Below are 14,938 nucleotides of genomic sequence, written 5' to 3' on the forward strand. Positions count from 1 at the left end.
GCTTGAAAACTAATTTTATAATCTATTTTTACAAATTGAAATATTTTAAATAAAATAGAGGAACTGACTATTTAAAAGAACACCTGTAGTCAATCCTCTTGCAAATCAAACATTACTTTCTTATTTATTATTTTAGTGATGTGGAGTTTACACCTATTGTAGAAATACTGGTTTCTCTCTTGCAGTTTTTATAAAGGAAGTAAAGCCCAGATTTTAAATGCAAGCATTGCATAAAGATATTGCTCATCATAGTAAGATGGTAAACACAATCATAAGTACTGAGCTTCATTATTGTAATGAAGATTTCCCCGTTTTAATATTTATTGCCTTTTTTTCTACCAAACCTTTTCCAGAAAGAATCTGAGTTAACTATTGAATACATCACAAGTGCCACCTAGAGCTCTCTTTGAAAATAACATTTTTTATCTTCAGAAACAAGAACAAAACAACATATACAAGGCCCATAGTCTTAGGGTAGGGCTTGTTTAAATAGCTCTGCTTCCTAAAAAAGTCTGTTTATTTTCAGCCAAAAAAGGATATGAAATAAGAATTTGGAAGTAAGTTTACCTGACTTGGGGCAGACCTCCCAATACTGCTTGGTTTTAATTCTACATAGCTATAGATGGCATTAAGTAAAGGATATTAAATAGAAAGGAAAAATCAAGCCATTTCACTAAAGAAGTAACAGCAAAATTTTCAAAAAATATTTTCTTCTAACTCCCAATAGGAGCTGGTATCTCACTCAAGCTCTCATAACATTATCAATTATTTATGTACCAAACACCGCTCCTTCCAATTTTCTTATCTTTAAAGCATTGACACCTTGTTGTCGTCACCATCATCACCACCACTACCTCCCCCCCCCCCCCCCCCCCCCCCCCCCCCGTAGTCACCGTCACAGCAGAGCGAGTAGCTCTCACAGTAGGACCTGGTGCTGGTGTCAAGGAAACAAACACAGGCTTAGTATCTGCCGTCAACGAGGTCAGCACCAACTTAGAGAAAAAGGAGAAGAGAAAGGGGGAGGAGGAGAAGAAGAATGAGGAGGGAGAGTGGGAGGAGGAGGAGGGGGGAGAGTATGTGTGTCGTAATAAAACAGCAATACTAGATAAAAAGCCGTCACCATTTTTCCAGTTCACAGACCAGAAAACATTAGAGTGACCCCCGTCCCTTTGTCTAGTTCTGGTACCCGAGTCCTGTCGTCCTCCTCTGAAATGCCTTTCGGATGTGCTCTCTTTCCCTTCTCTCTTGTCTGTTTATTCCTTTACCCCATGCCTGAAAAATCGCAACAGACTTATCCTTCAGCTTCCTGCCTCTTCTCCTGCCAGGTTAATGTTACTGAAATGCTGCCTTTAGCTTTCCATTCTTTCCCTCCAGAACTAGTTATGGCTTTCTTGTGCTTGTCAGACCATGGGCACAGCTCTCTGAGCCTAGCTTTGCAGGCCTTCTATAATTTACGCTGACTTTATCCCTTCCGTTTGATGGCCCACTACACTTCAACACCAAATTTTCAACCCTGAAGGGCAGGTCTCTCTATACTTTGAACTAAGGGGCACAGTATACTTTCATTTCTTTTTATAAATTGTGTGGGGTTTTCTGGTATTTCTACTTGCTTTTTTCCCTTTTTTTTTCTTTTTGGTCTATTGTGCCATTTGCCTTTATAATTATAATAGTTTCAACTTCCCCCCAGACATCTCTAATTGTGTTAGTTATTCTATCCCTTACTCCCCACCTCCTCACCCCGCCCCATGCCCTCCCTCCTGGACATCACATTCTCCTCCGGTCTATCCTGGTTGCTCTTTCATCTTGCTCCACAGCAAGTCTTGTTTGAACTTCCCTTTGCTCAGGGGGTTTGTCTCACCATTTCCAGAGACACTGGTCTTCCCCTTTCATTTCTCCTTGTTTACTGCGGAATATTTTCAGGCAACCACACCGAAATGAGCATGTAGGAGGTAAGTGTTCCAAGCCCTTACATGTCTCATAGGTCTTCAGTGATTCCACTGTCACACCTAATTGTGTTTGTCTGGATACCATATTCTGGTTTATAATCATGTTGCCAAGGAACTTGGTGTTTATATCCTCATGTTTAATCCTCAAATACCTTGGTGTTTACTGCTGAGAAGCCTGAGCCCCATAGATGTGCATTCTGCTTTTAATGTAACTAATGAAATTTGAGAGCCTGGTTCTGAAAATACAGAACTTGAAATAAAAAGTCTAGTAAAGAAGTGAAAAACATATCTCTTCTTTACTGAAGCACAAAGGGAGGTATCCCTTCTCATCTTAAAACTTACAGGATCTGATGAGGTAAGATCTTAAATTTGAACTCTCATAGGGACTTAGTCTTTTTTCCTATGCAATATGAATATTTGTGCAAATATTCACAACTGCTACCAGGTTGTTCCTTCTCTCTAAAATAAACCTAACACTGGAGTGATTATTTGAACAAAGGAGTCTTGTCTATGCTAGAGATTTTAGAAATTGCTGCCATGTTATAGGAACATAACCTTCAATGACACCTGTAATTCTGTCTTCTTGTTAAGACTTGTTCAAATGGTTTTATTTGTTACTCTGGTGCTAATGCTGTAATTGACACCAGGTGATATAAACATTGTCAGAGTTGCCCTGTCCAATTAGAAGATGATCCTTGGCTCTCTCCTATTTGCATAGTGAAAAAACTAAGAGTTTGAGTCGGTCCTGTTTATATTTCCACATGGATATCCAGTTGCTTTAGCACCAAGGACCAGAATGACAATTTCTCAAAGCAAAAGCTGGTTTTATAAGATACTTCATTTCTGATACCTGAGTGCTATTCACATGTTACCATCTCAGTGTGATTTGCAACATGAATCATTTCAATGTCCTTCAGAATCTTTGGGAGGGGAAAGGAATATTTGATAACAGTATAAAAAGGCAAAGTGGCAGTTCCTTTAATTAAAAAAAAATTTTTATTTCCCCCTTCCAAACACACACCAAGGCCCAGAAAGACAATGTCCCAGAATTTTCTCCTAAATATGGTGAAAATCTTCTTACCCAAACCAAAAGTATTCTCTACATTACCATAGTATTGAATTTTTACTAAATCTATTTTTGTATAATCAGTTCTAGGACATAGAACAGTAGAAAAAATAATATTGTGGAAAGGAAACTTTCCTTGGATTCATATGAATCTCTGCATTACCCTTGAAAGCAATCAAATAGACAATAGATAAAAAGGACAATATAACAGAGTCCAGAAATAGGTCTACGCACAGAGGAGCACTTGATTTATCACAGCGGGGCCAATGAGATTAATGGGGTAAGGGAGGCCTTTCCAATACATGGTACTGGTTCAAAGGATACTTGCTTTTTAAAATTAGATAGATATTATCAAATTATTCACCAGAGAGCTTATACTCATTTATACTCTCACCAACATTGTTGAAGAACACTTCATGGTCTGTTCACATAAATGTTCAAGGATGTTTCAAAAGAATGGGTATTATATTTATTGAGCACAAGATCCTCTTACTATGTGTGGGTATATAATGAAATCCATTTATAGCTCAAGTAACAAGTATTTATTGAATGCCTCATACATTCTAGGTACTGCTCTGGGCCCTGGGGATTTGGCTGAAGGCAAAGTACCCACTTTCTTAGAGCTTGCATTCTTATGGGGGCAAGACATAATAAACAGAAAAATAATGTAATGCTATAGGGTTTTAAGGGGTTTTTTTGGTATCAGTTTAGATTTATTTTTGTCTGTGCTGTAAGAATGTAGACAAGGTTTATTGCATGTATAAATTTTGTTTTTCTAAGACCAGTTTTTGAAAAGTCTGTCAACTCTTCAGTGTATGTTTTTACCGTCTCTCTCATAGATTAGTTGTTGGTGTAAGAGGGTTTAATTCTAGGCTCTCTATGCTCTTTCACTGATGTAGGTGTCTGTTTTGTGCCAATACCCTTCTGTGTTGATTATTATATGGGTTTTAAGTTTTAAGAGGGAAAAACCCAGCAGCATAAAGGGTTAGAGAGAAACTAGGGGGAGGGTGACTCTAGTTCAGATTGGAGAGTCAGGGGAGGCCCCTGTGCTGGGGAGAAGCTGAGCAAAGCTTGAGGGAAGGCGTGCGTTCCGGCAGAGGCCCTGGAAGAGGTGTGGCAGAGGCTCAGAGACAGGCCAGTATGGCTGGAGACTGTAGGAGTGATGCTCAGGGAGGCAGGCAGGGGCTAGATCATGCTGAGCTTGCTAGCCACAGCCAGACATTTAGATTTTATTCCAATGAAATGGGAGCCATTGAAGGATCTTCAGCACTGATGTAACATAATTGAATTTATATTTATAAAAGGTTAATTTTGATTGCTGTGGGGTAATGAATTGGAGGGGGAAGGAAGGAAGCAAAAAGACCTGTGTCCAGAGAAATAGTAGCTTAGATTAATTAGGTGGTAGCTGGGTAGGGGGTGAAATGTGACCGAAATTGGGACATATCTGGTTAATGTAACAAGACTTGCTGATGTTTGGATGTCAGATGTGACTCCTAGGTTTGGGGCCAAAACAACTGCATCAATGTTAGCACCACCAACTGAGATAGAGATGACTGGTGAGGGAGACATGGGTGGGGGCAATGGAAGAAAGACGTCAGTATATAACTGGAACAACCCAATGTCCATTAACAGACGAATGGATGAACAAAGTGAAGTGCATCCACACAATGAAATCTTACAGCCATGAAGAGCAATGAGATACTGATACATGTTACAGTGTGGCCAGGGTGGGAAGGAGTAATGGGGACTGACTGCTTAATGGGGGTTTCCATTAGGAGTGATGAAAAAGTTCTGGAGCGAGACAGTAGAAATGGTTGCACAACATTATGAATGTATTAAATGCCATGGAATTACAGACTTCAAAATGGATACAGTGGTAAATGTTATGTTACATGCATTTACCACAATAAAAAAACTTGAGACAACAACAAAAATTTTAGAATGTACGTAGGGAAACTTAAGAGTTTAGTTTGGAACACATTAAAACTGAAGTGCCTAGGAGACATTCAATAGAGCTGGATGGAGGGATCTGGAGCTCAGGGGAAAATTCAGGACTGGAGACACAAATCTGGGTGTCACAATAGTAGGTGTGGCATTTACAGACTGAGGAGGACTGGATGAGACCACCTAGGGAGGCACTGTAAAGAGAGAAGAAAAAGACTGAGTCCTGGACTACCTCGGTACTGGAGGACAGGAATGGGAGGAGCCAGCAGAGCTGAGTGGGTACACAAAGCAGGAGGAAAGTAAGGAAGACGCGGCCTCTCTGGAGCCCCGGGGAGAGAACGTTTTTGGGAAAAGGAGTGGCAAATGTGTCAGTCGTCGCTGAGAGATGGAGTAAGATGAAGACCGTTCTATTTTGGGCAATGGAAGTCCCTGTGATCTTTACAAAGTTGTTCCCAGTGGATAAAGGTATCACTGTACTCAAATACAGTGTTACCTCAAATACTTGCTTGAATTTTTTTTGATTTATCAATTTCTGAAACACATATATTAAAATTTTCCACTCTCATTATAGATGAAACAATTTTAATTTTTTGTATTTCTAATATCTTTTGCTTTCTAAATGATAAAGTTATGTATTAAGTGAATAATGACTCCCATGTCTTGTAGGTGAATTGTGACTTTTTGAAAAAATTTGGATATAGGCATCTTTCCCTTTAATGTTTTAGGAGTCTCTTTTGCGAATGGCATGTAGCTGGATTTTATTTTTTTTTACTAACAAATCAAAACTCATTTTAAAAAAATGAGAACTTAAGTATTCACATTTTTACTGTTAATATCTTTAAATATATTTGTCATCTGGATTTACGTTTTCTATTGAGATTGCTTTTTTTTTTTTTTTGCTGTTTCTTCTTTCTCCTTTTCTTGCCTTTTGCTAGCTTGATCAAGCTCTCTTTGTTCCATCCGTTTTCCTTGAAGGTTGGCAAAGTTGTGTATTTAGTTTCAATTATTTAAATGGTCAACTTAAAAGTTGAACTCTCATGGTTATACATGCTTTCTTACCAGCATCTAGAATTAATTCATCGTTATTCCCACTAAGCAAGAAATTTATATTCTGTCTCCTCCTGCCACAATTACTTCTACATGTGAAAGCAATTTTACCAAATTAGTTTTATTCTAGTTAAAGTAGTACTGTTTGTTTTTTCCTGACTCACCTTTTTTCTTTATCCAACATTATCTTTTTCCTTTGGATTACTTTTGTCATTATTTTGCTCAAGTGCATTTTTGAGCACTGCAATTATTTTAGAGAAAGTGTATTTGTAGCAACACTTCTGAGTCATTGGGCATTAAAAAATGTTTCCAGTTTGCTCTCACACTCGATTGTTAGTTTGCCTTGCTTTGTAGGTTCAAAATTATTTCCCTTCAGGATTTTGGAGATATTGCTCCCGTGTCTTTGGCACCAGGGTTGCTGATGAGAAATCTGATGCTACTCTGCTTCTTGTTCCTTTGTAGATTTTATTCACGGGGAATTGTTCAGTATCACGTTCTTTATCTCTGGGTTTCTTAAATTTCACCAGGACTTGTCAGCAGGCCCTTTCAATTTGTAAGTTGTGCTTTCTTCAGCTCAGGGAAATTTTATTTAAATTTTTTTCTTGATGATTTCTTCTTTCATTTTTTCTGTATTTTCTTTCTGGAGCTTCTATTATATGGATTTTAGAGTACGTTGGTTAGTTTTCCATATTGCTTAAGTTCTTTCTGATACTTTACATTCATTATGCCTTTTTTATTTCAAATTTCGGGAGATTTACCTTTATCTTTTGGATTACTAATTTGATTTTCCGTTGTACAGTTTCCATTGATTATTCATTCCTTCAACAAATATTTAATGAGCTCCTACTATGTGCCAGGCATTATTTTAAATGCTGACATTCAGTGGTGAATGAAGTCCTCTTACTGGCCTTTTATTTTCCAATAATTCTTACTCTCTGAATGCTCTCGTATGTAGGCTGTAGGGGAAAGGGAGTCAGTCAGGGTCCCTCACCCGGATGTCCAGGCAACTAAGAGAAGCAGTATTCCCATAACCTTGAGAAAGGGCTCACATGTGCAGAATCACGCTTTGTTATATCATATGTTGGCACCCTGCCTGCCTTCTGTGCATTTAGTAGTATGTAAAGTCAGCGCGACATACGGCTTGCGCATGCGTGGATCATCCCACCCCTGAATAAAGGCAAGTCAGGCATCCCCACTGACTCCCCAAATTTTCTTGTGTCTGCCTGAATCCCGTGTTAACCTGTCTGGCCTTGAAAGGCTGCGACAAATAGGTAAAACATTTTCAAACATCTCTGAATATACCAAACACACTCTTTTTGGGGGGGGGGGAGTCTAAGATGAACATTTTATTCTGAACTCTTTTTCGTGCAGGTCAGGTCTATTTGTTCCTTTTTGTCTATGTGCCTCTCATGTTGTTGTTGTTTTTCATGTCCGGTGATCCTTTTACAAGTGAAGAACCAGGTTGGTTATTACAGGTAAGTGGCATTGGTTTTATCTGCTTTTGTGTAGGTGTGCTGACAGGCATCTCTTCTGAATGCAAAATCCAAGTTCTTTGTAGGTGTGTGGGGAGTGTCCCCAGGAAGCATTTAGGTAAAGATATATGGGTATAGAGTAGGTAGGTGGGTAGAATGTTTTATACCAGTTAGAATTCTTGATTATAAATAACAGAAACTGGGTCTGGCTAATTTATGCAGAAAAATAACTTAGTAGCAGGCTATTGGGTGGTTCACAGAATTGCCCAGAAGGCTGAAAATCAGGCTTGGAAAACCAGCAGGAGCCAAGGGGTCAGTGCCAAGTATGCTCTGCAGAAGTAGTTTGGTTAGGTCGTTGCTTAACCTTTGTGGGTATCACTCCAGATTCAGGTCCTGGGTGGGACAGCTAGCACTCCAGTTGCCAAACCAGAAAGCAGGGTTATCTGCCAGGTATTCACATGTGGCAGGCAGGAGAAATGGCCCTGAAGAAGCCCACAGCCTACTCCCTGGAACCTATGAACATATTCCCACACATGGCAAAAGGGACTTTGCAACTGTGATTAAGTTAGACAATTTGAGAAAGTGTGATCAGCCTGGATTGTCCAGGTGGGCCCAACTATAGGATTCCTTGACAGTGGAGAAACTTCCCCAGCTTTGATGAGAGGGAGATGAGAAAGGCCAGAGAGATGCAAGGTTGCTGTTACTGAGGATGGAGGAAGGGGGCCATGAGCTAAGGAATGTGGTGGCCCTGAGTAGCTAGCTGGGCAATGCCAAAAGCAGTCTTCTGTAGACTCCAGCAAGGAATGCTGACCTTGATTTTAGCCCCAGGTTTCTGGCCTACGGAACCGTAGAACAATAAATTTGTGTTCTTTACAGCCACTAAGTTTGTGGAAATTTGTTTTGGCAGCAGTGGAAAACCAATACACCACACATTTACAGTAGTTCCCTGCCACGATGCTGAAGTAAGGAAGGTTTCACTCTGGTGGCAGACTGCATATTCTCTTCCTTGCAGAACTGCCTTGTCATCTCCTAACAAGGCCTCCTGTGCACCCCCTGTCCCCAACCTCCACTCCCGTCTCCCTTGCCCAGGCCAAGCACTGCTGATGTTTTCTTTCTGCAGTTGAGGGGTAGGGGAAGCTCAATGGGCCCCATGTTCTGGATACAGTTCAGGTTCATATCTGGTATTAACCTGATATTTATTAAAGGTACCAGAGTACCAGGTACCTTTTTCAGGTGCCAGGGTACATTCCTGGGACACTATAGCTGTGTTCTGGGTAGCCTTCTCTTGTATAGCTGTTTTCATTCCAGTAATTTCCATGGCTGCCTAAAAATACTGGACATAATGTCTTGTGGAGTCATTGGCTCCTTTTTGGTAGTCTTGGCTGTTGACAGTAACATGTATATAGGCCTTTCTTACATCATTTTGCATGTACTCAAGAGAGTACCTTCTATTTCTGTGGTTCCCCAGGAATCAGGTTTTAGGATGGGACAACTGCCTAACTTCGCTTGAGGGTAGCACATGCTTTGCCCTTTTGCAGCTGTAGTGCAGCAGAAGATGCTGAACTGTTCTACACACTTGGGTGCAGGAAATGTCCACGCCTGTGAACCCATCTTCCCAGAACAGAGACATATCTCTCCTTCCTGTGAAACATTGCCTTCCATTTCCTCCCTTTTCAGGATAATTCTGGCATCTTTTCTGGAAGAGCTAAGAACTCTCAAAAAGTCCTGGTTGGGGCTTTTTCCAGAATAGCTTTTGAAACACAAATAAGCTCTTAAACCTCTTGCACCTGAGCCTAAGAGGATCCCCTGTCTTAGAACAAAAAGCTGTTTTCCTTTTAGAGAGAGAAAAAAAGGAGAAAAATTATCCTTTTGTTCTGCCAAATGAGTCTCCAATAGAAATAAGAACAGGGCATAAATGACTTCATCAATCATATATCCTGTCCCACTGGGTTCTGTGTCTCCTCTCTGTGATTTTGCAAGGTTTTCCCCTGGCAAAATCATACTACAGTGGCATCAGCCCCAGTTTCGACCATAAAAGGGGGCTGATGCCAACTGTACAAGGACATTGTCATCAGTAAATGAAAATAGCTGTTTGCAAAATTTGATATTTAGAGTTCTAATAAGTGTATTTCCTTTTCTTCTTTTTCTACAGGAGGGATCACCTGCTTGTATGAAGGCTGAGCATCTGGGTTGGGTGGCCCAGGTTCCAGGGCTCTGAGAACAGAGAAGTGATGCATTTTGCCACATCGGTGGGAAGCAGGCTGGCACCCATGTAGCCGTTTCTTCCCTTCTCTTTATAGTTCTGAGCAGGGGGGTGGTATGACTTAGAAGACACTGGGTGGTACATCCATGCTCTCAAGAGTAGTGCCCAAACCTGACTGTCTGTTAGAATTACACGGAGAGTTTAAAAACTCTTCTACAGCCCTGGCTGGTGTGACTCAGTGGATTGAGCACGGGCCTATGAACCAAAGAGTCACCGGTTCGATTCCCGGTCTAGGGCACATGCCTGGGTTGCGGCCTGGGTCCCTGGTGGGGAGCGCGCAAGAGGCAACCACACATTGTTGTTTCTCTTCCTCTCTTTCTCCCTCCCTTCCCCTCTCTCTATAAATAAAATCTTTTAAAAAACAAACAAAACAACAACAACAAAAACCCCTTCTACCCTAGCTCCTTACTTTCTACTACACTGGCTAAGAGTCTGATTCAGTACGGATGGGGGAGATGAAAATATTTATTAAAAAAATATCTTCAGGTGAGTCTGATGAGCAGTATGTTTAGAGAATAAAGCACAGATGCTCACAGACACAGTTCAGAGCTACACTGAGATGCTGAAAGTGGTTTCCCAGGAAGGAGCTGGTGGTACCACTCTCGCTGCTCAGGATAAGTGCTGCCTCTGTAACGGCTCGCTGCAAAACAAATGCTGAATGCTATTTTGGCCTTTTTTCCACAAAAGTGAAAATCCCTTTCAGATTTCTCCCTGTTAGCAAAAACTTGTACTAATGCAGGTCTTTTGTAAAAGCAGAGTGGTGTAATGTTAACTTTTGAAAAGCGGAGTCCACTATGATTTCCTGCAGGCCCTTGTTGTTCACTGGGCAATTCCCACCCCAGTTGCTCCCCACCTCTGGTCACTGTTTCATCCTGATAGAAGTGAGAGCCAGACCAGTTTCTTGAGCTAGTTTCAAAATGACTCAAGTAGAAATCTAGGAGATTCTAGTGTATATTCAGGAAAATACCTAGATGTATCATATATATTGTTTAGATACCTTATTGGGGGCCATCCTCATAGATCTTTTGCAAACAGTCTGGAGCTTGGAGAGTGTCTTTCTCACTCATATTTTTGAGAAAAGTTGAATATTGAGCATCTGTGCTGTTTTGTATATGTGTTGCATTTGTTTTTGTTTTGGGGGGTTTTTTTTTGGAGGGTTTGAATAATGAAGTCATAATGGAGGAAAACTGGCTTACTGCTCTTAAGACGTTTGATTTTTGGGGTTTTTTTGCTATCATTTATAGGAAGCAAACAAAATTTAACAATTAAGTTTTTTTTTGTTCTAAGTGCACCAGGTTTATACCTTTTCAAAATGAATAGAGCCTTCACATGAAAGTGAATAAATGACTGTAAGTCTTTATATCCTGTCATTCCCTCATCTTTCCCCCTACAAACACTTCCACTAGAGTATTTTGAGGCATATGAAGTAAATTTCAGAAGTTATATCATTTCTGCTATAAATATTTCAGTATGGACTCTTGCCTTGGCTGGGTGGCTCAGTTGGTTGGAGCATCATCTACACCAAAAGTTTGCAGGTTCAATTCCTGGTCAGGGCGCACATGGGAGGCAACCAACCAATGTTTCTCTCTCCCATCGATGTTTCTCTCTCTCTCTCTCTCTCTCTCTCTCTCTCTCTCTCTCTCTCTCTCCCCCTCCCACTCCCTCCCTCCCTCTCCCTTCCTCTCTCTCTTTAAAATCAATAAAACATATCCTAGGGTGAGTGGATGAGGGTAAAAAAAAGATATGGACTCTTAGAAAACATAAGTGTGTATTTGGATTCAACAACTCTAGCAAAATAAAGAAGTGTAGTCTCAAAAAAAGGAAAGAAAAGAAAGAACCATAACCACAATACTAACAATTTTGACAAAGATTCCTTAATATCATTAAATATCCAGTCAGGTTAAATTTCCTACATCATTTCTGAATTTTGCTGATTAGTTCCCTATGTTGTAAGTTTTTTCTGTTCTCTGTACTCCTATAAACTGAGTGTTAGATCTGGAGGTTTAATCTGATTTGGTTTGGTATTTTGCCAAGAACACTTCATAGGTGGCACTGTACAATGCCATAGCAAGGCAAAAGCTTTAGCAGGCACTAATTATCATTGCTGAAAGAATTTCTTCTTCATTTTTGACTACCCCAACCCATCCATCAAGCTCCTCCCAGACACACCTCACTCAAACTGGCTCCTTTGTACAGTTTTAACTGATTAGAAAATGGTTACTTGGTTGTAAGCTTGTTTCAAAGACATAATTTCCTTGGAAAATAATCAGAAGGTTCCATTAACCTTCAGCATAGGTAAATGGAATTTTTCTCAGTTCATACCTATGGCAACATCGTTGCTAATCTGTTCAAATGCCATCCTTCCCACCCTTATAATGTGCTGGCATAGTCCACTTCCCACTTAAGAGACTGACTAGCTCTTTACTTTTCAAAGCCTGACTGGGTTCTGGGAAACGCTTTCCCTCTCAGTGAGGATATTCTTGTCTTTTGGCCTTTAGATGATGTATGAGGTTATTATTTGGTGCCACCGTGGCCATCTTCTGACCGTGGGGGCAAGTTTGAGGATTAACATCAATGTGCCCGGTGATGGGGTGATGTGCTGGAAACAGGGGAAGAGCCCAGGTCTTCGGTAAGTCACTGAGCCATTGAAATAGCCAACCCTGCAAATGCTAAACCTCTAGACTTATTATGTGAGATTATAAACTTAATCTACTGTTAGTTGACCATTTGAAAGTATAAACAACCTAACCAACATACAAGGTATATTCAAATACATCTCTTTTATAGTTCTGCTTACTATTTAAAGTATTGATGTAGAGAAACAGAAGTTATAGACCTTGACCTTGAGTTTCCTATAAAATTAGTCTTTCTTATCCACTCTAATAGAGCTAAAATGATACAGAGAGCACACAATAGTAAATCATCCAAATTAACTTATTATGATGGCTTACTTTTAAAAATACCAGCTTTTGATAAGATATAAGTTGAAAACGCGTACAGCAACTTTAAACTGGAAATGGAGGCCTATGGACTTCCATGTAGGTGATAAGAATTGGAGTGAAAATATTTTCCAAGGGCCATTCTCAAAGGACATAACTAAGAGTTGACTTTGAGTGTTGGTGACAAAGGGAAACTTTTCTCCTATTACCTTATGCTGGACTGAAACATTCTTATTAAGCAGTGGAATTGGAATTTATGAATCTCCTTCTTTGCAGCAAAACAATTCCCAAGTTTTAAATTGAATGCATAAGATTAACAGGCAGAGTGATGAGGATTTAATTAAAAAATAGTATGGTTTTAAGAAGCAGTTATAGAACTGAAAAAGTAAAGGATAGCTGATGGTCTGTCCTGTACTTTTTCCTAGTTTTTAAAAAAATTGAGATATAATTGACATTGTAACATTATGCTCCTGCTTCTTGTAATTTTGCATTCCCAGACTGTGTTGTTTAGAAGCAAAGCTTCATTGTTTTTGTTTTGTTTGTTTGGTCAGTAGATTGCACCTTTGTCCTTGCAGGCAAGGTGACGGCAGCGGTTCCAGGAAGCCCTCAGTAACAAGCCCTCTTTGTGTAGTGTGAGGAAACCCTGGCTCATAGATGAATGACATCAGCAGGCTTCCCACCCTCTCCTCTGGATCTTTCCATGTACAGAGACTAATTGTTAATGACCTTCACTGAACAGCTGCTGGCTGTTGCTAGCTTCATTCTCTGTGAACGTGGTGATCACACATCCCAGATTTAAAAAAAATAAGCTGTCCTGTTTCAGACTGTGTATCAAGCCATCTGCCCTGGTGTATGATTAGGAAAATATGATCACCTTAATTATGGCACAACCCCTTGCAACCTCCCTGCTGCTTGGAGGTTTCCCTCACATGTCTCATTGTTTTTGGCACCTCTTTAGGTGATATCCCTTGTTCTTTGCCCAATAAACAAAATTCCCCATGTGTCTTCAGTGGAAATACCCTCTTTTCAGAGATCCTGCCTAGAAGGGATTTCAACATAGTCAATACTAAAATTAGACAAGGTAAGGCAGGAGCCTATCTCCCTATGAAAAGCAACCTGATCAAATTCTGAGTGAGTTAAATGTCTATTATTACAATAAAGTTCAAAGCCTTTAAAAATATGTAAGGTAGGGGCCTCTGGCCAAGATGGAGGCATAGGTAGACACACTGTGCCTCCTCATACAACCAAAAGAAGGACAACAATTTAAAAACCAACAACAACCAGAAGTGACAGAAAATCGAACTGTATGGAAGTCCGACAACCAAGGAGATAAAGAAGAAACATTCATCCAGACTGGTAGGAGGGGTGGAGACGGGCAGCGGGGGCAGAGAGGACTCACAGCAAGGCAGCACCTGGCAGACTCCACATGATGGTGTCTGGAGGACCCCGCACCCCCACACTCATGCATAGATAAACCGGGAGGAACAGCTGGGGAGCGAAGCAGACCACACAACCCAGGGCTCCAGCGCGGGGAAATAAAGCCTCAAACCTCTGATTGAAAACACCCATGGGGGGTGAGGTGGCAGCAGGAGAAACTCCCATCCTCACAGGAGAGGTTGTTGGAGAGACCACAGGGTCCTAGAACATACACAAACCCACCCACTCGATAATCAGCACTAGAGGGGCCCAATTTGATTGTGGGTAGCAGAGGGAGTGACTGAAACCCTGCAAAGAGTGGAGCAAGCGCCATTGCTCCCTCTTGGCCCCTCCCCCACATATAGCGTCACAGTACAGCGACCAGCATTACCCCGCCCTGGGAAACACCTAAGGCTCCCACCCCTTTACGTAACAGGAGTGCCAAGACAAAAAAAAAATGGCCCCAATGAAAGAACAGATCAAAGCTCCAGAAAAAATACAACTAAGCAACGAAGAGAGAGCCAACCTATCAGATGCACAGTTCAAAACAGGTAATCAGGAAGCTCACAGAATTGGTTGAATTTGGTTGCAAATTAGATGAAAAAATGAAGGCTATGCTAACAGAAACAAAGGAAAATGTACAGGGAACCAATAGTAATGGGAAGGAAACTGGTACTCAAATCAACAGTGTGGACCAGAAGGAAGGAAGAAACATCCAACCAGAAAAGAATGAAGAAACAAGAATTCAGAAAAACGAGGAGAGGCTTAGGAACCTCCAGGACATCTTTAAACGTTCCAACATCTGAATTATAGGGGTACCAGAAGGAGAAGAGGAAGAACAAAAA

The 14,938-nt window shown here is 40.7% G+C and overlaps 1 long non-coding RNA gene across 1 annotated transcript; it reads left to right on the plus strand.

Annotated features, from left to right (window-relative positions):
• The first annotated feature begins 1,835 nt into the window (after positions 1–1,835).
• On the plus strand, positions 1,836–13,680 carry LOC123479826 (uncharacterized). The gene is made up of 3 exons (XR_006655581.2): positions 1,836–1,949; positions 12,237–12,367; positions 13,253–13,680. It is a non-coding gene; the product is annotated as an uncharacterized lncRNA (long non-coding RNA).
• Positions 13,681–14,938: the final 1,258 nt, after the last annotated feature.

This window comes from Desmodus rotundus, chromosome 2 (genome assembly GCF_022682495.2).
Source record: "Desmodus rotundus isolate HL8 chromosome 2, HLdesRot8A.1, whole genome shotgun sequence".
Classification (NCBI taxonomy): Eukaryota; Metazoa; Chordata; class Mammalia; order Chiroptera; family Phyllostomidae; genus Desmodus; species Desmodus rotundus.